At 39.3% G+C, this 25,480-nt stretch overlaps 1 protein-coding gene across 4 annotated transcripts in view; it reads left to right on the top strand.

Annotated features, from left to right (window-relative positions):
- Nucleotides 1-25,480, top strand: part of NKAIN2 (sodium/potassium transporting ATPase interacting 2) — a 716,483-nt gene that overhangs the window by 449,570 nt on the left and 241,433 nt on the right. The window lies entirely within an intron of this gene.

Below are 25,480 nucleotides of genomic sequence, written 5' to 3'. Positions count from 1 at the left end.
CTTGGTCCTTCATAATAGGACCTTTCTTCATCAGTGATTATCCTGTAGGTTCCTAAGACTGGAAATACATTATTTCCCAAGACATAAAGGGACCATAAAAGAATCAAAAAGAGAGGGAGAGAGAAAAGGGGGATAGGGAGGAGGGAGACATTTGTCACTACTTAAGAGAGAGAGGCTTATCTTCTGCAGTTTTGCTTGTGCAAGTACATATAAACATATGATGTAGAGCACAATTTATGGTGTTTCTTCAAGTTTTATGGGTAGGGGCAGCACTCTTTGAATACAGAATTGTATGTAAGTCATCTTTGTAGTCACCACTCTCTATGACTTCATATAAAATTCCAGAATTCTGATAAACTGTCAAAAAGAAAAATGATAAAGGGATTTATGTTCAATTTTGCTCGAAGGGAGAAATGCAAGGGCTGTCAGTCTGGGTCTTTAGAACAAATGAGTCACAGTTCGTAAGGCAGCTCAATAAGGCTATCATTTCCTATCAGCTCCTATCCCCTGACAGTCACAAATTTATTGTTGAGGGGGAGCAAAAAATGGCTGAGTTTTGGTGCCAGGTGAGTCCAACACTATTACTCCATCAAATCCGACTTGTATAGACAAGAGGCTACCATGAATATTTGATATAACCTTCTTCCCAGAAAGAACACACTGAAAGTGTTCTCTCATTTGCTGAGAAATGCTCCCTTTGTGTCAGCTTGAATCTCTTTGAAAAAGGCAGTTTGTAAACCACAAAGCTCTCTCTGGTGTTTTTACTTTTTGCTTGGTTTGTTTGGCAGCGTATTCATAATGTGCTTCTTATTTATAGCACTGGTGGAATGAAACAAAAGAATCCTCAATCTGCTAGATTTCCCCTTCTTTTATCCCAATACATTTGCCATTATTCTTCTTACATGGAAGCATTATGCATATAGCAATGAAACCACCTGTGTTCCCAAGGAAGTTAGACTCTGTCAAGCTTAGTACTTACATTTAAAATGTACTACTTTCTCTAGCAAGAAAACAAATGTCCAAAAATGAAATATTTTCTATTTATCTTATGAAATAATTAGGGTTTTTTTAGATTACCTATTTTCATTTACCTTCGGTGTGACTGGTGTGCAGTATGCTCTTGGATAATACCATGGAGAAAACCTACAACCCTCTGTCAGCTTCAGTTTTATTTTTGTTATGCATCTTCTAAATATTTTTTGACATGTTGATAATTATTATTTTGCATCCAGCAATGAATAACTTACCTCACTAAACATAGGAGAAGGTGGGTTTTTTGTAAAACAAATCTACCTTTGAAGCTTAAAGTAATACCTTTTTCCTCTTAGGGCCCATTCACATTACAAAAACAATCGGTTCTGAAACCGATTCAATCACGTGAAGTTCCTACTCACCCCGAATCTCACACAAGCGAATCCGGGGCTTGCACACCCGTTCCGTGTTAAATGGCCCCTAGCGCGGTGTTTTTGAAATCGGCGCAAATACTGTTTCTTTTGGAAAACCCCGGGTCCTGGGAATGAGAACTTGGCCTCGATCACGATAGAGGCAAATTGAGGGAGGGATTTAGGTCAGAGGGTGGGCAAAGGGCAAGGCATTTCCTCCCCTCATCGGAGGGGAGGGGGAGGAGGAAAGAGCCCTGGGAAGAAGAGAGCAAGGGAAGGCATTCTTTAGGAGCCTCTTTTCCCTGCATCCCCTGCCCAAAGCCCTCTGTCGCTGGGCATTCCTTCCCTTGCAGGAGGAAAAAATTCAGGTCACGAACGGAGCTCATGTCAGGCAACCCCCCCCCCCCCTTTTCAAATTCAAACAATTTTTTTTGAGCAAATATGCGCATTGAATACATTATGTTTGTATTCCAGAGGCAGATGGAGCTGGGCTTGCACTTTATATCCTTGGATCTCCTTGCCTTCTGCAGAGGGGGAAGCTACAAATGTTGCAAACAATCAATGTTACATTTTTAACAATTTTTTTGGAGCAAATATGCGCATTGAATACATTATGTTTGTATTCCAGAGGCAGATGGAGCTGGGCTTGCACTTTATATCCTTGGATCTCCTTGCCTTCTGCAGAGGGGGAAGCTACAAATGTTGCAAACAATCAATGTTACATTTTTAACAATTTTTTTGGAGCAAATATGCGCATGGTTTGTCTTCTTGAGCAGATACAGCAAGGGAAGCAAAGGGAAAGCTAATGTTGCTTTTAAAAGCATAAAAAAAATGCATGGCAATCCCATCCTTTGCCTGGGACAGGGGCAGATCTGACCCAAAAGCCCACAGGTTTATAAAAAAAGGGAGAGAGAGAGAGAGGCATCTCTCTCCCTGCTTCAGCCACTGAAACCCCTGTGCCTGGCTCTTTAAAAAGGGAGGACACTTTCCCCGATGCCCTGCAAACGTCACCATGACGATAGCTTGATTGGCAGCAGCCACCTCGCCAGCAGACACAGAATGCATTCGATTTCTAATTTGCAGGTCAAAATGCATTCGATTTCAAATTTGTAGTGGGCACTTGCTAACGGAGCGATTCGGGGGAGGGGCATCCGGATCAGCCCAGTTCCTTCCAGGTCTTTTAGACCAGTATGAATGGGGCCTTAGATGCCTATCCTATACTTTCTGATCATTGTTTTTTAAACAAAACACCTAGAAGTACAGTGAGTGTTTGGTATCCACTGCATCTGGGTTCCAGGATCCACCTTGGATACCAAAATCCATGAATGTTCCAAGTCCAATTAAATATAAAGGTATAGTGAAATGGTTTGCTTTTTGGAATACACACACACACACCTGTACAGAAGGCCAACTGTACTATCTAAGCATGAAGCTTAGAACATGGGATCCTTTCTCACAGCTCACGTATCATTTCATGAGATGGGACTTTCTCCTTTTCTTCTGTTATGTCCTCCCATCAGCTCACCTGAAGTGCATTCCAGAAAGTTTCTCAAGCTTCCAGAACAGATGTCCAGCATGCTCTGAGGAAGGAGAAATCCCAATTTCAGATTTTTCCCCTCCTGTTTTCATTTATGGGATAACACCATTGTGTTTAGCTCTATTTATTCAATGTTTACTGTCATCTAAAAAACACAATCCTGATATTAAATTAGTAAATTATAATATTTAGAACTCTTTTCAGTCTTATATGCTGCTTCCTTTTCTAGGTATAATACATAGTTTTTTGTGGGTGTTTTGGGCTATGTGGCCATGTTCTAGAAGATTTTCTTCCTGACGTTTCGCCAGCATCTGTGGCTGGCATCTTCAGAGAAGAAGATCAGGAAGAAAATCTTCTAGAACATGGCCACATAACCCGAAAACCCCACAAAAAACTGTAGATGCTGTCCTTGAAAGCCTTCGACTTCACAGAGTATAATACAATTTAAGGTAATGAAAAGCTTTCAAATTATCACTCAGCATGCTTAAAGAGGGAAAATCACCAATGTGAACTAGATCTTATAGTTTTTTAATAACCCAAATATTTTCCCATTTCTGTTACCTATTAAATTATAACTGAATAATGATCCCATTCTCTAGTCTTCAAAACTATTTCCTGAATATGTAAGCTTAGTTTTTCTATATTAAAAAATTAAAGCCCAAGGTCAATTTAGGGACTTCACATTTCTATAACTCTATATTAAAATGTTGTTATTTTACTAGCAGCAATAAAGAATGTGGAATATATTTCAGCATGCAGCAAACTAATCTACATAGTATTGCTGACCTGCTTTAAAAGGGATTTCATTTGTCAAAGAGGGGGGGAAATAAACAGCCCCAGAGGTTTGTTATTTTTTAAAAAAAACTAAAAAGTAAAAAAGCTATAACCTTGATAAAATTGAACCAGACTCATCTATAACTATTTAGTAATTACTAAGGGTTTAAAACAATGTGCACCATCTAGCCAAAGTTAATCACTTTTAATTCCAATTGATTTTGGTTGTGTTGTGAATAACTCTTTTGGTCCAAAATCAATAATGAGGCTCAAAAGTACTTTGGTTGGATGGCACTCTGTCTTATTAATATCAAGAAATCTTTCACATTTCATTCTGCCCCCAGGTTATATCAGGTGGTTTCACTAATCATTAGCAACATGTGCCAGTATTTTGAACTAGCAAAATGTTTTCCTTTTTGATATAACCATGGAAACATACACCAACAAAACCTTTGATTTTTTTTTCCCCTCACATTTTCAGAAATCATAAAATAAATGTTCTACAATGGGGGGGAAATGAAGGATCAAAATAAAATTATATTGACAAACTTGTTTTCTTAGCCACGTTTTCATTTTTAAAATCCACAGGGCTATGTGCAGTAATACAAATGGGTATTTTTGCTATGCTTCTTCCAAAGCAGCATGCCATTACAAGCCTCTAAAAGTACCTGCACTTTCCAGGAAGAAACATTATAATGAGCCTCTGGGGCCTCTCCTTCCTTTCCCCATCCAAGCCGGTAATTACATGTCTGTCATATGGATGTCCATGTTGATAGTATCTGCTGTATAAACACTTGGGGATCCTGTACTTTCACATACTTCATAGCACACAACCATGGAGAAAACATAGATAGATACAGGGCTTTCTTTTCCAGCATCTATTTTCTAGTGTACACAGGTATGTTTATCTGTCACTCACTTTCCGACTATTAAAGTAATAGTCTCTTTCACAGTGGGGCCCGCTGTATCTCAGATGACAGATTCCAAAATATCTTTTTCTCAACAAATCCTTTCCAGAACATTTAGGATTTTTTTGGTCAAAAAAATAGAATAGGCTTGTTTTGTTACTTGAATAAAACCAAAATGAAAAATGACTTTTCAAAATGTCCTGGTAGTTAATTGAGACCTGCATTTGCAGAAATGTGAAAAATGCTTCCCTATACCACATCAGGTGACAGTTCCATGGTAAAGGGTCATACAGTTGGGCTCAGCTGTATGGTCCTGGCTGCCATTTTCCTGAAATCAATGAGGGATCTCAAGCCACAGGGAAATGTGAAGTCGAAGGCTTTCATGGCTGGCATCCATAATTTTTTGTGGGCTTTTCAGGCTATGTGACTGTGTTCTGGAAGAATTTATTCCTTATGTTTCGCCAGCATCTATAGCTGGCATCATTGGAGAATGTTGGCATAGGAGTGAGTGGGGTATAAATACTGTGCCACCCTTGTTTGAGAGGAAGTGATTTACATGTTAATCTCTGTGTTGGTCTGTTGTTGAATGGCAAGGCCTCAGGGTGTCTATTTAATGCTGGGGACCCCCCCCCCCCAACCCTGGGTGGTTTTCATCTGCCATGCTGAGTCTTGATTTTGTTGTTTTTCAGGACTGGTAGCCAAACTTTGTTTATTTTCAGGGTTTCTTCTTTCCTGTTGAATTTGTCTAGGTGTTTGTGGATTTCAATGGCTTCCCTGTGCATTCTGACCTGACAGTTGTCAGGAATAAGGTCTTCCAGAACATGGCCACATAGCCCGAAAAACTCAAAAAAAAAAAAAAAAACCCTCAGGAAAATGGATCTTCTGTGAGATTTTAGAATCTTGTGAAGTAAGGAAGGGTTATCTGGAGTCAGAGATGGGTGAGAATTGTGTTTCAGTTTGTTTTTTGTCAAGAATGTATCAACATTTGCAAATTGCTTCATTATTTAGGATGCAGAAACAGACATATTTGTCCATCCAGGCCTAACACTTTGAGAGCTTATTTATTAAAAGTATTTGACTCCCTGTGTGTTCATCCATGTGAGTGCTAAATTTTAGTTTCCACTACTTTATTATTATTATTATTATTGGTTTTTGAACACCTGTATGGCACTTCAGCATGATTTTTTTGCTGGGAAGAGCTTTGCTCATTGAATTTTGCCTTGTGTAATAGGAGTGAATTTTGTTTTAGTTTATGAGCAAAGTATTTATCAACATTTGGAGATTTTTCATATGCAGTATAGAAAGACCTACAGTTCAAAATATGTTAATGTGTGAAATAGGAATGAAAAGAATGTTAAAGAATATTTGGAATATGTTTTAAAAAACATGTTTCAGTATCAAGTGTCAGCAAACCCTGACAAGGAGAATCATGGACAGATAAAAATCATGGTTCAGGAGTTATTCTGTGAAAAAGTCACAGTTTTTGTGCAGAAAAGAGCATTTTCTACACAGACTGTTTCCTGTGCAGAAAATGCTGTTTTCTCCACAAACGTACCATGTACTAAATTTGCACCGAATAGGTCCTAAACTGCAATTACTGTGCAGTTTTCAAAACATCCTCACAGAAGAAGAAAACTGCCAAAATTACTAGTTGCTTCCTTCAAGAACAGATTGTGGAAGAAAGTTAAAGTGATAGGCTTTTCTCTCCATAACTATGGAACAGTTTAAAAAATACATGTGAAAGGGCTGTGTCTATTTTTCATTCATGTTCAGCTCAATTGTGTCCATGCTTTCTCTGAAGTAAGTGCCACTGAGTTCAGCAAGTTAAGTAAGCACACAGATATTTCAGCTTTAACCATGATTTTTTTAAAACCAAAATGTATGCATGCTCTCAGTGACCCTTTATATCTGCATTACTTTTCTCTCTGTGTTCTCAGCAGGTCAGAATTTCAGCCATACATGTTTCAGATTGCTCAAGACTTATAAATCTGCCACCTAGGAAGACAATGGCAGAGTCTGTAATGATGCATAAAATATAGACTTTGCCCAACTGTGAAGCAGAATAGAAGATAGCTAAAATAATATGCATCTGGAAAAAGGAAGAAATTGAAGCTAAAGGAATGGCATCCTCTCTGTAGCTTTGGATTCTCTGTGTAGCAATTTTAGCCTGAAAAATCCACACACAAAAAACCCCCCTATAATTTAAGCATGATTGCACAAGGCCCCTCTCTATGAATCATGTATTCATGGAAACAATATCCAGCAGCTCATAAGTAGCATCCAGATGGTTTTAAAACTTAACTGTAATATTTCAGAAAAAAATTATATTAATTCATATTCACCACAAATTCACCATGAAAGTTAATTGGCCTTGGAGAGCCAGAGACTCTTTATAGATTTGCTATTGATTAACAGCATGATCTCAAGAGGTTTGTGTTCTCTGTGTCCAAAGTTTTTTTTTAAAGTTTTCAGATGTCTTCAATGTTTTGCCAGTCATTCTAAGCAGTGTACTTCTCATCCTTCCTAAGTTGGCAGCAGATTCCATTCATCTAAAACACTGACCATTGTCAATACATTGTCAATGGAGTTAAATGAGCCTGGATTCTTGCCACAGCTTATTAGGTGACAAAGTGAACATACTGAATGACAGTTCAGCCAATGGCTCCTTTGATGTGACACTAAACTGTAAGAATTAGCCTTTTTAGAGTGGGGCACAAAAGTCCCCCCTCCTTGGCATGCTGTGTAGTTAGTTACAGCTTACCTCAATTATCTAGTTTTGACTTATGTCTTTTTATGTGCTGTTGCCTGTATTTGTTTTAAATTTTGTAAGCCACCATGAAAAAGTAGGGTCTAGGTGAATAAGCAATCACAGTAATTAACAATTCCAAGCATGGCACTAGGGGTGCAGCATGATTCCCAACCCCCCTTTATGTGATAGTGGCTTGCTTCATAATGAAAAAGAAATATGAAAATCCAGGGGCACTAATGGTGTCATAGACTGTGGGTGGGTACTCTGTCTTGGCCACAAGTTGCTGAATAACGCAGATGAGCAGGTACCTATTTTGTATTGTGCATGGAATTTTTTAGGACTGTGTGTTCAGTGCTGTGCAAAATTGTAAAGCAGATTTGGAGCTGAAAGAGAGTTTTGTAAGATGAAAGAAGCACCAGTCTCTCTGCAGAAGTGTCACTCATTTTTATCTGCTTGGCTTAAGAAACTGCCATTCACTTTCACAGTTTGTAAAACATTTCTTTATGGATTTTTGATGTCTCAGTTTACATTTTGCAAAATAGGATTGAGGTGGCTCATTAGATTATTGAGAATAAAAAATACACACAGCAATAGGTGGCAATAGACACATTGGTACGTAGAAAGAAAGCTTGGTGATAAAGAGTTTTTTTGCATTTGTTAGTTGGAAGCTTACATATATTGCTGTTTATACTTAGTGCTTTATAGAAGGCCCATGGCCTCAGTATCTAACTGTATGCACTAGACAACTAGTCTAGAAAAGACAACCCAGCTGAGAGGGAAAAGGATAATGTGGTGAAAGGACATGCCTTTTTAGCCATATTACTATGAATATATTACTGCAAAATTAATTGTTTATGTAAATTGGAATGCCTTAATAAAGGTGCAGCAGAGAAAGCAGCAGCCTGCCTGTCATACCTAGGGTCACTTTAAATCTCACCTGAAGTTTTAGCTGTAATTAAATCAGCACTTTGGGGTTATTACCTGATGGACAGCAGGGGCCCATTAGAATTAACAAGCAGCTCATAATCTATTACAATTAGGTTTAATTGGCCTTTTCAGTCTCTCTTCAGCAATGACAATCATCTCAAAATCCTAAAAGGTGATTCTCCCCTTTGGCCACTGCCAAGATCAGTGAAAGACAGAGTAAAAACCTCATGTTACTGCTAAGAAAATTGGAAGATGTTAGTGTAAAAATCAGAAACAGTAAAGTTTCTTCTTTCTCTTTTCCAGAATTATAACACAATTTTAATGCAATTAGTTATTTTAAAGATGTTAACAGAGTCCAAATTAAATATAGTAGCTAATGTAAATTTGTAACATCATCTTTATATATTCCTTCATCTCTCTCTTTTTCTATTTCTCCTACCATTATGGCTCTCAAACTGTCATCCTGGCATTTTCAGCATTAGTAGGTTGCGAGGTATGTTTTTAATGCATATGTTAAAGAGTGCTCCACTTACCACCACTTCTACAGCTGCTGTGTGAAGGTTACACATAAGCAGATGTAGAAAGGGCTAAACGACTCTAGGAACACAGATGTTACCCATGAATGCCTTAAGGGGGGAGCATAAAGCAAATTTTGTTATGTATAGATTTAACAGGAATTATGTTAGTATTTTGAGCACATTAGGATTGCATAAATTAGTCTGTTATGAATGACCGTCATCAAAATTATGACTTCAAGCAGTGACCCTCCCCACTTATCCAACAACAAATTACTGGCTTTACCATCACAGCCATCTAAAATACTGTATGCATATTTGTTTCTTCAACTTCTTTGTTTTGTTTGAAAATCAATCCCTTCTTGTTCAACATACACAATGATAAATGTGTGGTTGCTAAAAATGGCAACTTGTGTGGCTATCTAATAGAATTTACTTCTATTGATTTTCCACTGAAGGGGCCAGCCCTCAGCTGTTAGACAGCCAGTGGAAATAAATCATTTTGGGAAGATGGGGGGAGGGTACAGTCTTGGAATGCTATAGTAGTAGAATTCCTGCATTGGAGAGTAGTTGAAGTAGATGGTACCTTTGTGGTAGCTTCAAACTCTGCAAGAACGTAACATAAACCATACTGTATCAGACCAAATGCTTAACTAGTCCAGTAATTTTGTTAGTACAACTGTCAAGAAGTTACTTGTAGGAGGCCCACGAGAGAGTCAGTGGTGTCACCAGACTTGGCAACACCCGGTGTATGGGGAGCTGTCCTACCCCCCCTGCTCAGTTTCCTTCTGAGAGGGAGAGCTGAGCCAGCAATGAAGCCATGAAGGGTGTCCTCGCTCTCTACTGTGCCACCCCCTCAGCTCCTTACCTGGTGGGGGGATGCAGAGGGGAGTAGTGTCCTTCTTCCCACTCCTCACCCCAGGGAGGAAGCTGGGCTGGTGACAAAGCCACAAGGGGAGTGCTCTCCCCTCCACTGCCACCTCAGCTCACTCCTCAGGGTGGGAGCCAGGCAGTGACAAAACCATGAGGGCTTTGTTAACCACCCCACTGCAGTGGAAGGAGGACCCTATCAGTAGGTGGGTCACTTGGTGCAGTGTGAACCCCCCCCCCCCAACTCACACACATGCAGACCTGCTCAGTGATGCCACTGAGAGCAGTTCATGAATGGAGTAGCAACCCTCTGCATGTATTCTTATTCTGCATAACTTTGTCCATCCTGATCTTAAAACTAATCAAGATGGCAGATGTCATTGTAACTTATGGTAAGTGCCCAAACCCCTAGTTTAAGGATGCACTGTATGCACAAAACAACTTTGTCTCTTATATTTCATACGACTCAGCTGCGGTGGATGACCCTGGGTTCTAATATTCTGAAAAAGGTGGAGAACGTTTCTTTGTTCATTCTATCTAGGACAGCTCCTTGCATTTCTTTTGTATTCTACCAAGAGAAAGGAATCATAGAATATTTCTCTTGACCTAATGCTATTAGAGGTACAAGAAATGTAGCAAAGAGACTCTTTAAATTCAAGATTTGATGACCTGGCATTTCCCATGGCATTATCTAATCCCTGGCCTGTTGAATATCAGCTCTTCAGTAGAGCTTCTATGTTTTCTCATTGTTTAATGTCTGCAGCATTAAGTGATAGTGTGCAAAATCAGCATCACAAATCAGATACCATAGATACAGGTCTAAGGCTTCTTAAATGCATATATTGGTGCGTTACAGACTGCCTGAAAACGGCAGTCTGCCGGCGCTGCCGGTTGCTGCGTCCAGGAACTGCAGCAGTCAAACTACGCGGTTCCCGGACGCAACAAAAAGAAGCCACAAAAAGCGGCTTCTTTTTGCGCCCCGGAAGTGGCGCCGCAAGTGGCCAATGGCGCACTCGCAACGTCACTTCTGTTGCAGGACATGTCACGATGTCAAGATGGTGGCGCCCGTATAGAACGGGCGCCGCCATTTTGTATGCACCTAGTATACCTTTCTAACCCTAGTACGTGCTCGTGTACTTTATGCCCATCCAGAACAGGCCATTATTAAAAGATCCACTAGTAATTAAATAACAGAGATGTGTGTGTGGATCTTGCTGTAGATTGGGAATGGATAACTTTTGGCCTACATCTTCCATCAGCCCGACCCAGCATTGGCGGTAAGATGGTAAGGACCTGTAAGAGGTCCAGGTCAAAAAAAAATCTCTTGAATATTGAGCAAAGTTCCCTATCCTTTCCCTCTTATAATTTAGCTTCGCATCCCTTCTTCCTCTGAGGCAAGAAAGTAGTGGCTTCAGGCTTAACTCTAAGCCACCTATATGGAAACAAAATGTGGAAAGCATTTTTAAACTTCCTATTTCCCTTAAATCTTTCTATCACATATGCATCTGCTCAAAGATAGTGGCAAAGACAAGTGAGTTTAGAAATGACATGATTAGCAAGACTGGGTACTGAGGCGGTGGAATAGCTAAAAAGACAAATGCTAATTTTCATTCACTTTCTGTAATAGTTTAATCCCTTTTAATTATAAATTGCAGACCTGCAGACCCCAAAAGCCACACACACACACACACACACACACACACACACACACACAGAGAGAGAGAGAGAGAGAGAGAAAGCAGGATTTATATTGCTTTGAAGCTCCTTGCCCTTTGAAAAGTAGTTTACCATGAGGCACGGGAGGAGTGTATATTAAGGAAGCTAGCAGTTAGAAGAGTTCTTTGGATTCTGAATTGAAAAGAAGGGGAGTTTCAAATAAAGAAGCTGCCATGCAAGATCCATTTAGCTGATTTTATTCTAACACAGGCCATTAATAAACTGGGGAGTGAAAGTGACTGAGGGCATGGCATTCAAACAGCAGTATGCCCCCAGTCCACTGGGAAGCTGCACGTCTGACCACATGTGCAGCGGATTCAGTGTTTCTGCGGTGCAAGGTTTACACATCCTGCACTGAAGAAATGCAAAAAAACCTGCCATGGAGGCAAAGGCCCTTTCCCTGGTGCAAAAAGGAGTGGTTTTCTGCCACTCTAAACTACCTGTTCTTTTTGCACTGGGAAAAGGCCAGGTTGGGAGCATGACATGCAATTGCTGTGGCCCCAAGCCAATGAGCAAAGGGGTGGCCAGAAGCTGTTCCTTCGGGGCAGTCTGTTTCATCCCTGGGTTTGTTTTAAAAGATATAAATATGTAGTGCCCTTTATTGAATGCTTCCCCTTTTATAATTTATATTCTGAATGCTGGTGTGAGAGGGGTTCATTTTGTCTTTAGAAATTGTTCAGTTAACATATCAGTGAAGATAGAAGGAAGACATCCAAGCCTTGGAGAAGAAAACCAAATACAAATACAGTTGGAAACAACATGACACAACCTTTTTGATAAGCTCATCTAGTTATTTCAAGAAGAAAAGTGGACATAACAATCTCTGTCCAAGATGTCTCATTATATATATGCAAACATTCTAAAAGAGAAACAATTTAAAAAATCCAAAACACTACTGGTCCCAAGCATTTCAGATAAGGAAGACTTATCCGGTGTACTAAAATCAACAAGAATTCATATACAGGTATCCAATTGCAGTTATTCAAAACTTGCTGTTGAAATAAAAAGCCATATAGCCATGTGTAGGTCTAATTCCTACGTGGAGTCACTAACAGTTTTAATCGTCACTTGTGGCAGTGGCATATAGTTGGAGTCGTGAATATTACACTGAAATCCCCCTTAATCCCCACCAAACATTTGCTTTACTTGTATAAAAACCAAATATTCTAAATGAAATAAATAGATTTATTTTCAAAACTTCCAAGGTGGGGCTTATGTATTTGCAACTGCATAATATACTATTTTTACTTACTATAGTTTAAACATTCTTGAATTGATGTTTCCTATTTCTGGCCAAAAAAAATGTTATTCTTAATCACCATCAAGTTGATTTTAACTTATAGCAACCCTACCAATGAGAGACCTCCTAGATCCATCATCACCTCCTCTGCTCAGGTCTTGCAAACTCAGGACAACGTCTTCATTGATTCAGTCAACCCACCTGTAATGTGACCTTCCTCTTCTCCTACTGTGTTCCAGCTTACTGAGTCTTATGAGACACCATGGCTCTTTCTCAATGAGTCATGTTATCTCATGATATATCTCAAATGATAGGCTCAGTTAACCCACCTTGGTTTCTAGTGATAGGTCAGACCTTACTTTTTTCCAGGACCCATTTGTTTGATGTTTTAGCAGCCCATGGTATCTGTAGAACTCTTCTCCAGCACCACATTTCAAATGAGTTGATTTTCTTCCTGTCAGCTTTTGCAAAAATATTGAAAAATAATTATATTACCCAAAAATGCTGCCTGATTTAATGAACTGTGTTACTTTTTCTTACCTGTCTCTCCCCTCCATTTCTCCATTGCTGTTCTTTGAACTTTTTGAAAGTTCTGTCTATTCAGCAAGCCCGAAAACCCCACAAAAACAATATCTATTTTGTCACTATTGTCCATCACTGGTGTCCTGCTTCTGTAATCCTGTCCCTCTAATCTCCTTAGGCATTTTCTGCATTTTGCAAACACCTGTTCTCCTTCCAGACTGTCACTGTGTGTCTCTTCTTTCTTTCCCTTCACTCTTCTTCCATCTCTCTCTTGAAACCCTTCATCCATATGTGTTCTTTCTCTCTCTCTCTCTCCCTCATTCTCTCTCCCCTATCTCTGTTTCTCCCTCACAAATATCTTCTCACTTCTAATCATCATTCCATATACTCCCTTCCTTTCCCATTCTTCTTTCCCTCTTTCTCCGTATGCATCATTCTTTACCTTCACTGTTCCTTTCATCTCTTGTATTCCTTAACATCTACTATCTCTTTCAACTCTCCTCTTACCTCTCATGAACTGTCAATACATTCCCTCTCTTCATTTCCCTTTCTTTCTCACTCTTCAGCTTCCTTTTTCACAAATCCATGTGGCAGATGAGGGAGTGTACTGAGGACTCCCCCTTCCTCCCTATTCCCTTTTGCTTGCAACCACACTTGCTGTTCATTACTGCAGCTACCTTGCCCAGCTAGAAAAGAAGTGGCAAAGTTGAGGAAGGACACAGTGCAGCATTCCTAGGAAATTGTTCTGATAATTACCATAATTTTTATTTCACAGAAGTACTTTGCATTCTGGTTTACGATACAGAGACATGGACACAGACACAGACTTAATGTAATTAATATTAATGCTTTGCTTCTGATCTCTGATAAGAACCTTCCAAAACTAAGAAGGTCTGTGTGCCTACTTCTCAGCATTAAAATATACTGGCTGTGACAAATTCTTGGCAGATGAATAAATGAGCATGGTATTGTACAGAGAAAACAATCTATACTACAAGAATAAACTAAGGTCAACCTTAGGTTTGGAAGCTGGGAGTGAGGATTACAATGTCAGGTAGCTGACAGTATCTTTGATTCAGTTTCATCATGAAAACAGCATGGTGAAAATGCCAGACAGTATGTGAAACCTGTCTCTTGGATTCAGAAACAAATGACTGTACAATGGGGTTTTCTTGTCTCCTCCTCATCACTACAACCCCTCATGTTTTCAAAATCACTTCTAGAGGTTGAAGGCTTTTGGTTTTTTGCAACGCTGCTTTGAGCCTCACAACATCTACCTTGCAACATCTGGCATAAGTGAATCTGGATTATTGTGGACCCATAGTTGTCCAGTGGTCCGTGTTGCTAGATTTTTCTTCTAGCTTTGAACAATGGTGCAGAGAAATATCAGTTAATTTGTTTTTTTAAAGTGGGGTATGTGATTCATTGCAATTGTAGTCAATATCCTTTTAAAACAAACAAACAAACAATCCTTTATTTGAAATGGAAAACTTGCATTTATTCTGAGCATGACTATCCAATTCTTTTTTCTATTTGGATTCTTCCCTGCAGATTTATGCATACATATTGGAAAGCTACAACTTTCTTCCTCTGATTTGTTTTCATTTTATGAAAAAAATAGTTCCACTGGTGTTGTAGCAGTTACTTTTAAATATGAATAACTTCAAACATCAGCATTAAACTACTGTATATACCTAGTTTGCTATTTTCTTTTTTAAAGAATTATTGCCTCCAAGGAAGAGCTATGTTCTGTAAGAGAAATTTATGGATGAGGTCTTGAACAATTCCTTTAACAGTGACATGCACAGCTTCCTCCTGGAGCTTTGAGCCAGAAATCTGAGAAAATGAAGGTGAGTGAAGCCTGTCTGATAGGGAAAGAAATGCCAGAAGAGTGATTATATGGATCCTCAGATAGCAAAACTGAATCTGCTGCCTTCACTGCATTTATTATTCAACTGGATGAAAACCTTTATTGAAACCATGATAGGCTGGAAATGCACAATTTTAAAAACTGTCCATCCAAGAATAATTGTGAAGCCCTGAATTAAGCAGCTAATTTTTGTATTGCAGTGAAATATCATCAGTCAAGTATCTGCATTTTTTACTGGATTTCTTCATATATTTGTAGGTAGTCATTCTTTTTCCATGGCTTCACTTCAAATGCTTGCCATAGTTTACCCCATGTACAGTCTTTCCATCTAAACCATTTCAGGCACTAAACTCAAGAATATATAAACTCAGAAATGGGAGTCCAAAGACTCATTCTTTATGGACAGTCTGAAGCACTTGCATATTTAATGGTGGGATTCTTGGCACTGAAAAAGCAATTATTAAATCCACATCCTTACAACCAAATGCCATTTTAAACTCGCTTTAATTTGTCATGACCTATTAACATACTTGCTCAGGATATGCATCTCTAGCTATGCCTGAAAACCACTTTTCTGTGTTTAGGGACATGGATTTCCCTTCTGAAAAGTTGCTATCATAGAAAAGAGAACCTTTTCCCTTTGTGGTTCTGGCTCTAACCTTTCAGAGAATAATGTCATTGCAGTAGAGTTGGTTCAGAAACCTGCACATTTTTACTGAGTTATCCAGGATCACAGTGGAAGGAACTTTAGGTAAAGTTGTTAAGGAAAATGCAACATGGGACATACAGTATTGGAAATAAAATATGTATGTGAAAGTCACAATGACTAAGCAAGAGCAATTAAGAAGCTACACAAGTGAAAAAGCTAATGTAATTTAGAAGTCTTGAAAGTCAAGGACAGAATTATAGAATGTACAATTGGAAACACCTGAGATTCATTAAGTGTACAAGGTAAAATGATGAAATACTTGGGTTGGTCTTAAGTATGGGTTGAACTATGTGAACCAATCAAAATGAATGTACACACCCACTGGGTGGAAACTGACTAGTGGGTGGTGATTAACAATGGCTATAATAATTGCAATGTTTGCCAATGTTTTTTGTTGGGTAGTTGGAGTAGTTTGGAGATGTTGTGGAGTATTGGAGATTGTAGAGATTGTGATTTGTAGGGCATATAGTATTTGTATATAGTAGAATAAAGTAGATCTTTTATATAAGACTCCTGAGTTGTCTGGTGTCTTGAGTGAAGATACAAGAGCCAGCAGAATCCTGGAGAAGTTTGGAGACATCTGAGGAAGAAGAGTGAGAAGGCTTGGAGAGTTTGTCAGGGTCTTCAGCCTATTCTCTGAAACTCTGCTGCTTTGAAGAAAAGCATTAACCACTGACCAAAGCTGGTCAGCTCTGCTGCATAACAAGGTGGTAAGTTAGAGCCAGAGGTGAAGAGCTACAACTCCCATCATCCCTGACAGTTCCCTCATAAAGTGGGTAATTAGGGCAAAAGATTGGCCACAGAAGACCTTTTCACTGATAAGATATGGTGGATCTTTATTATCTGCTGGGGTTTGGTTCCAGGAGCTCCCATGGATACCATAATATTATATACAATGGGACAGTAAAATGATGTCTCTTATATAAAATGGCAAAATCAAATTTTGCTTTTTGAGGAGGGGAGAGGGAGAATGAATATTTTCAAGCCTAGATTATTGCATCCGTGGATACAGAGGGCTGACTGTACAAAGGAAGCAAATTGCAGCATAAATCACTGAAGGGTTCTCTTAGAACAGATGGCAGAAGAGGAAAAGAGGAATATTGGCTTTGCAGTTAATATTCAAATGCACTTAATGCAATGATGTTCCAAAGTATGGGGCATGAGAGAAGGAAATTGGAACATTGGAGGGGGGGGGGGTAAGAGGTAGAAGAATCAGCAGGAACAGGGGATGAACAAGGTATTTCATATTATCTTTCCTTATGAAATGTTCGAAAACATGTCAAAGAGGGTCCTTGACATCTGAGTGAATCCAGACTAAAAGAAGAAAAACATAAGATACCTGGCCATGTTAATGCTTTACTTGACATAATCATAGTGTGTATCTGTGTGAATATGTGCATGCACATATATAAGCAGGTAGGTAGAATACTCAATAGAGAGCTGCATATATCTGCATGAGGCTGCATATCTGCATTTCTTCTAGCAAGTTTGCTGCCTGAAATCAGACTAGATCCAAAGGTGCAAGATCAGTTGTAGGTTTAGGCAAATAAGCAATGAAAAAAATGGGATGGCATCTGAAAGTAAGACTTCCACATGAATAAAGGGGGAGGATGATGGGGCATGTCCATTGTACAAGTGGTTGTTTCCACTTCCAATTGGAAGGTCTCACAAGATGTCAGGATAAGAGCTAGTAAGTTGTATGATGTTGTTCTGATTGAATTAGGAAACCAGTGAGATTTGATTTAGTGCTTGAGGGGATTACAAGGCAAATGCATTTAGTGCAGACAGGAAGCAGCCTGTTTCCATGTCTGCAGAGGATGTGTGGATGAATCCTGCAAGAGCACCCTGTGCTATATTTTTATCTCGTTGCAGCCAAAATGGAGAACTGAGAGGCAAGGTGGAAGAGAAGGGACAAAGGGGAGGTGAACTGGTGTTCTTTGGAAACACATATCTTAAATTCAGAACGCACTGCAGAGATAATCCAGTTTAAGACCACTTTAACTGCCCTGGCTCAATGCTAGGGAATTCTGAGAACTGTAGTTTTGTGAGACATTTAGCCTTCTCTATCAGAGAACTTCTGGTGCCACAATAAACTACAGTTCCCAAGATTCCCTAGCACTGATCCAGAGCATTTAAAATTATCTCAGACTGGATTATTTCTGCAATGTGTTTTGGACCTTAGATAAATGGAAGCTGTTGCATATTTTCATCAGTCCTGGTATGTGAAATGTGGAAGAAGAAAGCAGTGTTGATAGTGGGGTTTTTTAAAATGCATGTTAAAGCAAGTTTGGAAAATAGTTCTTTGTATGGTGACCTTTGCATTCCCTATTACCATGTATAGATATGAAAACTGGACAGTTAAGAAAGAAGATAGGAAGAAAATCAATTCATTTGACATATGGTGCTGGAGAAAAGTGCTGAGGATTCTGTGGACAACCAAAAAGACAAACAAATAGGTGCTAGAGCAGATCAAGACAGAAATCTCCCTGGAAACCAAGATGACAAAACTGAGGCTGTTGTATTTCGGACACATCATGCAAAGGCATGAATCATTAGAAAAAAACCAATAATGCTAAGAAAGGTGGAGGAATGCTGAAGGAGAAAAAGTCTGAGTGCTAGATGGATGGACTCTATTAAAAGAGATCATAGGTATGAGTTTACAAAAACTAAGCATAGCAATAGAGGACAGGCAGTGTTGAAGATGTTTCATCCACAGGGTTGCCATGGGTCAAGATAGACTCAATGGTGGTTAATAACAACAAAAATTGTCACCTTTACTAAGTAAAACCTACCTCAAAATGACCAGTTAATAATGTATTATAAAAGTACATGCATTTTTTACGTTTTATGCCACATATAATTAAGTCAGTATACTGTTCACCTTCCATATCCACAGATTCTTTGTCCATGAATTCAACCATCCATGGTTGGAAAATATTCCCAAAAAATATAAATTCCAAAAAGCAAACCTTAATTTTGCTATTTTGTATAAGTAACACCATTTCACTGTATCATTGTATTTAATGGAACTTGAGCATCCACAAATTTTGGTATTCATGGGGGATCTAGAACCGCCAGGAGTTTTGAGTTTTAACTAAATCAACTTGTATTACTTTCTGCTATTATTGAAAAAGATGCCAATGTTTAAATATGATAATTTTGAGACAAGTGATTAAAAGAAAGCGATTTTCTAAGAAGGTTGTTTAACCAATGGTTCTAACAAGGAACATCTATCATGCTATCTACCTTAATTATGAAATTAAAAAATAATATTTGGGGAGGAGGAGGCTTGTATCAAAAAATTCTAAGAAAAATTATACTGCCTGAACTGTAATTACTATGAAGTATAGAATTCCTCTTTAAGTGCAATTGACTGTAGGGTAAATTCTTCTTCAAATGATAAGAATGACAACTTTTTAATAAAAAAATAGCATTTTTGTCTGTAGTCGTGTGGTAATACCAAACACAAACATTAAATTAATTAATATACACCAAAACAACCAGGAATGCAATTCAGTATAATGAAAATGACAAGAAAACAAGAGGGGAGGAAAAATGGAATTATTCTAATTGAAGGATTGATTTACAAAAGATAACAGAGAAAATAATGAAAATGACATGTTTTAAGTTCTCCTGTTATGAGTTCTTATGTTTCATCTTGTAATTGTTGGTGCTTCTGTGCTGGGGGGGGGGGGTGTCCTACCATATGCAGAGTTTTTATTGCCCAGAATAAGTTCTGAACTGCAAATAGTCTTGAAAAAGTATGCAACTTTTAATGACTTTCTCACAGTGAGAAAAAAATTGTGAAATTTTGTAAAAGCCTGTAGGAATAAAATTTACAAATTCTATATCCCATGCAGGGGATCTTTGTTGTTGTTGTTGTTCTTGTTCTTGTTTTTAAAAAACGTTCATGTATGTGGGTGCCTCTATGTGGGGGGTAAGATTAAACATGCCTGCCCTACATGGTAAAAAGAGGAATGGGCAAATCTATTGGCACCACTGAAGAGATTTCTTTTCCTTTTCTTCCATTTCTGTTTTAGCTCCTGTGGATGGGAGGCAGGATTTAGGTGAGAACTGGCTGCAGATTTAAACCTTCCTTACCAATGGACAGTGGATTTGTATCTGGAAACTATCTAGGAATTCTGCATATGCCATTCTGAATGCATGTCATTAGCAGGCTATCTAACAATGGGAATCATGTGACCCACTAAAGTTGTTGGACTGCAATAACCAGCTGCCCTAGGCAGCATAGCTAACATTGAGGAATGATAGAAACTGCAGTCAACAACATCTGGAGGAGCATATGATTATCACCCACATGTAATAAAATATAATCAATAGCATAGGAGTCTTTATTTCCTTAAAACCAATCCCTATCAATTTCCTTTTCACCTTAAAACTAATTTCTATTAATAATAGAAGTTACATATTTTCCTCCAGAGACCTTATGAAGGTTATCATTACTTTACATTTAATCTCACATCTGTTTTGGAGGATTGTTTAAAAAAAAAAAGAGCAGTGTGAGCACACAGTGGCATCACTAGGGATTTAGTTATTTATTTAATTTATACCCTGTCTTTCCCACAGGACCCAAAACAGCTTACAATAATTCAACACAAGATTTCAGCCAGAATCTTATTTTACAAAAGTTAATCAACAATTAAGCAAACAATTCTATCCTAAAAACACATGCCTAGGACATATTTAAAACTGCAGAGACAGAAGATAAAAGCAAAGCATATCACTTTAAACTTCTTTCTTCCAAATGATTTAAGAATCAAAGACCTGCCTGACTTAATTAAAAAGTCTTTGGCTGCCTAGAGAAAGAGACTGGAAAAGCGGCTAACAGACCTCCCATTGAAGCAAGTTCCAGAGCCTGAGAACAGCTACTGAGAAGGCTGTTTCCCACCTCCTCACCAAAAGTGATAATGGTAGGACCAAGAGAACAGCCAGTATAGGGCTCCTGCTCTGTGGAGAATATAACAATCCTTCACACTCACACACTAGCAATCACCGGTTATTCTGCTTCCCACTGCTCCACCTGCTCTTACTCTAGCTCTGTATTCTGTTGACCTCTGATGAAATTTTCTCTTGCTAGCAACTCCTCCCACACTTTAAAATGTTTGGATCAGTGTAGGAGAGGAAACCACAATCATGCCAGGTATCTTCCTCTCTGTAGGTGTCTTGTTGGTGGCCAAGTGGGCTTAGAGAAGAGGGAAATCATGTGGCCCACTAGATGTTGTTGGACTGAAACTTCCAGAATTCCTTACCCTGGCTATGCTATTTGGGGGTTACTTACATTCCAACAATATCTAGAGGCCTGCTGCAGAAATCTAGATGCTTGGTGCAGCTTCAGCCACTTCTGCAACATCACAGTGTCTGAGATCCTACATTGCTTTAGGGTGGTATAAATATTGGCTGACTATGGCGGCTCCCATGCGGACCAAAGAAGAAGCTCCAAAATGGAGCTTCTTCTTGCGGCGCCTCTGTCACAGATGCCGCGACATGTTCGGACGCCGTGTGGAACGGCCGGCACCATATTGTACGGACAGAGTCTGTACTAGAGCCAGGAGCGTCTAGAAGAGACACCCCTTTTTTAAAATGGGATGTCCTGCAGACGTCCCAAGTGACAGTTTGTAACCTGCCAGAGTGATTTTATACAACCTCTCTGCTGAATGCTAACATAGTGTGGTATATGTTGTTCAGTGAAGAATACACATGGCTGATAACCCATTGTTCAATTGCAAAGGCAATGCAAAGAAGCAATGCTACTCTTTATAGTTTAATGTGCTACCCCATGGTCAGGAAACCAAATGTGCAACTGTACTTAAGCCTCCATCAGCTGGGTATTACCATTATGAACTTTCAAAAGAAAATCTCTCTGCATGTGTAGTGCATATGGCTAGCAAGATGCCAGTCTAACAAGATGCCAGTCTAAGTGAGAGAGGGAAGTAAGAAAAGGTTGTGCCTGTGGAAAGTATGCAAGAAAAGAAACATGCAACTGCCTAGTAAGGGTAGGTAGGGAAGAACAAGCATCAGCATGGGGAAACAGAAGGAACAGAGAGAAAGAGAATGCTAGGATTGGGGAAGAGGGGGAAAAGCAGAGAGGAAAGGAAACACTATTGGGAGGAGGGGAAAGAGAAAAAGCAAGTCAGAGCAGTGAAGGGTGACAGGTGAGAGCAGGAAGATGGAAAGAGCATGCATGCTAAAGTGGGGGAAAAAAGTGGAGGGAATGAACCCAAGGAAGCCCAGGAGTTGGGAGGGCAGAAAATATCGTCCTGGTCCTGGAAGCTTGGCAGCCCCCTTCTGTGTACAAAAGATGTAGGGATGTAAAACAATGTCAGCATGTCATAGCATGGCATGAATGTATTAATGAATACTACTATCTAACCAACTGGATGTATGCATACAAGGCTGGGGAAGGAGAGAAGAAGATATGCTAATCAAGTAAAAACGTTTGATGTTCCGACAAGGAAGTTGGCTTGATAAAGGGCCACTTTATTGACCTAATTAAATGACATTTACAAATCCTGGAAGACCATAAAGGGAGCGACCCAATGTGGGATCAGCTGGGGCCAGGTGCCATTTCCTGACTACCTCTCCAGCCTTCCCTTGGACAAAACACCTTCCCCCTTGGGGCAGTCTGTTGAACTGGAGTGCTCCCCAGCTGTACTGCTGGTGGAGGCAGACCCAGGCACCCCAGCCAAGCTGTATAACCTTAGAAGTGGGAGCACAACCCCAGGCCCACCTCAAAGTTCGAGTCCTTCTCCACCTCTGGGCCATGGGAACCCTAGCAAGATGATTCCAGAGCTCTACCTACACCACAAGGGGATGCCCTGGTGTACGGCAAAAGTCTTGCATTCTCCCCACGAATCCCTGACCTCATTCCATTGGGCCCATCAAATGCTGGGTCCCTCGCTACCAGCTCTGTGCACAGCAGGCCTCCATCATCCTCTGTTGTTAAGAGAATTCAAAGACATAGCCATGTTGTTTTGGAATATCACTATGAAAAGGAATCTTACAGCACTTTTGAAACTAGCTGAAAGATAGACGTTGGTAGCACAAGCTTTTGCAGATTTGAGCCTAATTCCTCAGATGCATTTGAGGAAGTAGGCTCAAGTCTTCAAAAACTCATGCTACCAATTTTTACCTTTCAGTTAATCTTAAAGGTGCTACAATATCCCTTTACATACTTGTTAAAAGAATGTGTCTTTTAATATAAGTAGTACAGAAATTACACTAATGGTTTCTTCCTCAAATATGCTAGGTGTATAATTAGTATACTTAAAGCTTTATTCTTTTCTTTTCTTTTCTTTAAATAAAATCATCTTGTCTTATGCTTTTATTTCAAGTAATTCAACATCTATCACTTTAAATGTATTGGTTTCAGCCTCTTGCAGGAAAAATCACAACAAATCCAAGAAAGTCAGGAATACCAATCTATGACTGGCAGATTGTAAATGGATGTTGACACCATGATTTATCAGTCTAGGTGATGGCAAGGACATAAGTCACTAGGAGTGTGTGTCAAAAGGCAAGAAACAGCCTCAAGGACTATTAAAAAAAACAATCACCAATAAGTGTTACCTGTAATGTTACTGAAATGTAACATTAATGTATTGTAATGTTCCCCACAATAGGGATGGGAACTTATTTACTTACTTACTTACTTATGCTGCCTTTCTAAAATCCTAAAATCATTGCAATCAAAACAATATTTTTTAAAAAAACATATAAAATGTTAAAAAATAATAAAAAATAATAAAATGCACACCCCAATAAAAAGCCTTGGCACAATTACATATTAAAAGTCTGCTTAAATGAAAAGGTTTTTGCCTGCTTATAAAAGGAAAGCTGGGAGAGGGCCAGCCTAGCCTCCTGTGGAAGGGAGTCTCAGAGAGTGGGAGCAGCCACTGATACTGTTGCGCTCTCCTAATATTAGGCTTACCACAATGAATTCTATTCTACATGAGACTGCCTTTGAAGACTGTTTGGAAATTTAATTTCTGTAGAAGAAGACAGCAAAGTAATTAACCAGGGTGATTTAATGTCTTCCCATTTATTTACCAGTAAAACTCAAGCAGCTGGTTGTGACCAATGAAACCCTTTAACAGCTTGGGTTCAGAGTATTTGGGTGCTTTCCAGACCACCAAAAAGCACCCTCATTTGCTGCACGGAGGAGCCTCAGCGGCCAAACCGCGTGACTCCTCCATGCAGCAAAAAGAAGCTGCAATGGCACACTTGTGGCGTCATTACCACGCCGCGACGTGTGGACGCTAAGCGGCCATGATGTGCGGACACTAAGCATCCGCTACGCCAAGATGGCGGCGCCCATGTAGAATGGGCACCGCCATTTTGTACGTGCTTGGCATGTACTAGGGTTGGGGGTGTCTGGAAAGGACGCCCCTTTCTAACCCTAGTACGTGCCACGCACATATTTTTGGCCCGTGCAGAACGGGCCATAGTTAACTTATTTTGAAAGCCTTCTAGATTTGGGAAGTCAGGCTAGTAGTGCCATGGGAATGGGCCTTTTCTCTTTCATATCATGTTATGGAATACCTCCTTCTCCAACATGTGTGCTTGACACTATGAAGCATATTTGCTTGATTTTTGCCCTGGCAACTGAAATATGCCTCAGGTTTCTAACCACCTGGTAAGGGTTTATCTTTTAAAAATATGTTTAAGAATATTTATTTTATAGAAAATGTAACAACATGAAGTGTAAATTAAAATACATACAATACAGCACAGCTTGTTAATGCTCTGTCTTAATGTTTTTGGTTTTATACTTTTATGTCTGTCGTTGCTGTTATTATGTTCCATGGTTTCAAGTGATTTTGTAAAAGCAAGTATTCACTTTTGCAATTATGGATTCGTAATCTAGAGTTATGGATCTCAAACTGATCTTCAGTCAGAAAGGCTATGTAATCTTATTGTTAACTTACATAAATGCCACTCCAGTCCACCAGGAGCCAGCCACTGCCAGTGAAGGAAATCCATTCAACTGGTGATAGGAAGATAACATTGCCAACCCCTCCCAAGCCTTGGACCATCAGAAGCAGGAATCCTGTCACAAGTCCTTGTGACAGCCTCGCTTGCTGTCAGGAGGGCAGATGGAAACATCATCCACCTTGTGCCCCAATCTTCAGCTGAACAGGCCTCCTTCACCCAATCTGGAGATTGGTCCTTAAGGTGGACTTTGAGGGTTGGGCCAGGAGACTTTGCTTTGTTACATTTGATTTATTAAAATAAATAAAATATTAATTTCTGTGCCACCTTTCTTCTAGAAAGGGACCCAAGGCAGCTTACAGATCATAGAATCACAGAATCATAGAAGTGTAGAGTTGGAAGAAATCACAAGGGCCATCCAGTCCAACCAGATAAAAACCTTCAAAAACCTTACAATAAAAAATTAAAAACAATTAAAATCATCTAGCTAAAACAGAATAAAATTACATGAAACATACAAAAGTTAAATAATATAACATCTCCTTGGTTAAGCAGCCAATCTAGAAGTCTAGTAAACATTTATTTCAGTTTTTAATGTTACATAGTCTCTGCCTTCGGAACAAAGTGCAGGATACAGAGACTACCAAAGAAATCTACAGATATGTATTAAAAACTTCTCATGGTGATACAAAATTCCCTTCAAAACAAAACTTATTGAGATTTCAGGTGTGCCAGTTATAGCAATTGCTGTGCCTCCATTCTAAGGAATCATGAGGTACATAGAATTATAGTAGAGGACATAGGTCCATTCC

Source organism: Sceloporus occidentalis, unplaced genomic scaffold, assembly GCF_023333645.1.
Source record: "Sceloporus occidentalis isolate IW3139 unplaced genomic scaffold, rSceOcc1.0.p SCAF_6, whole genome shotgun sequence".
In the NCBI taxonomy this organism is placed as follows: Eukaryota; Metazoa; Chordata; class Lepidosauria; order Squamata; family Phrynosomatidae; genus Sceloporus; species Sceloporus occidentalis.
This window is presented reverse-complemented; position numbering and strand designations above follow the sequence as displayed.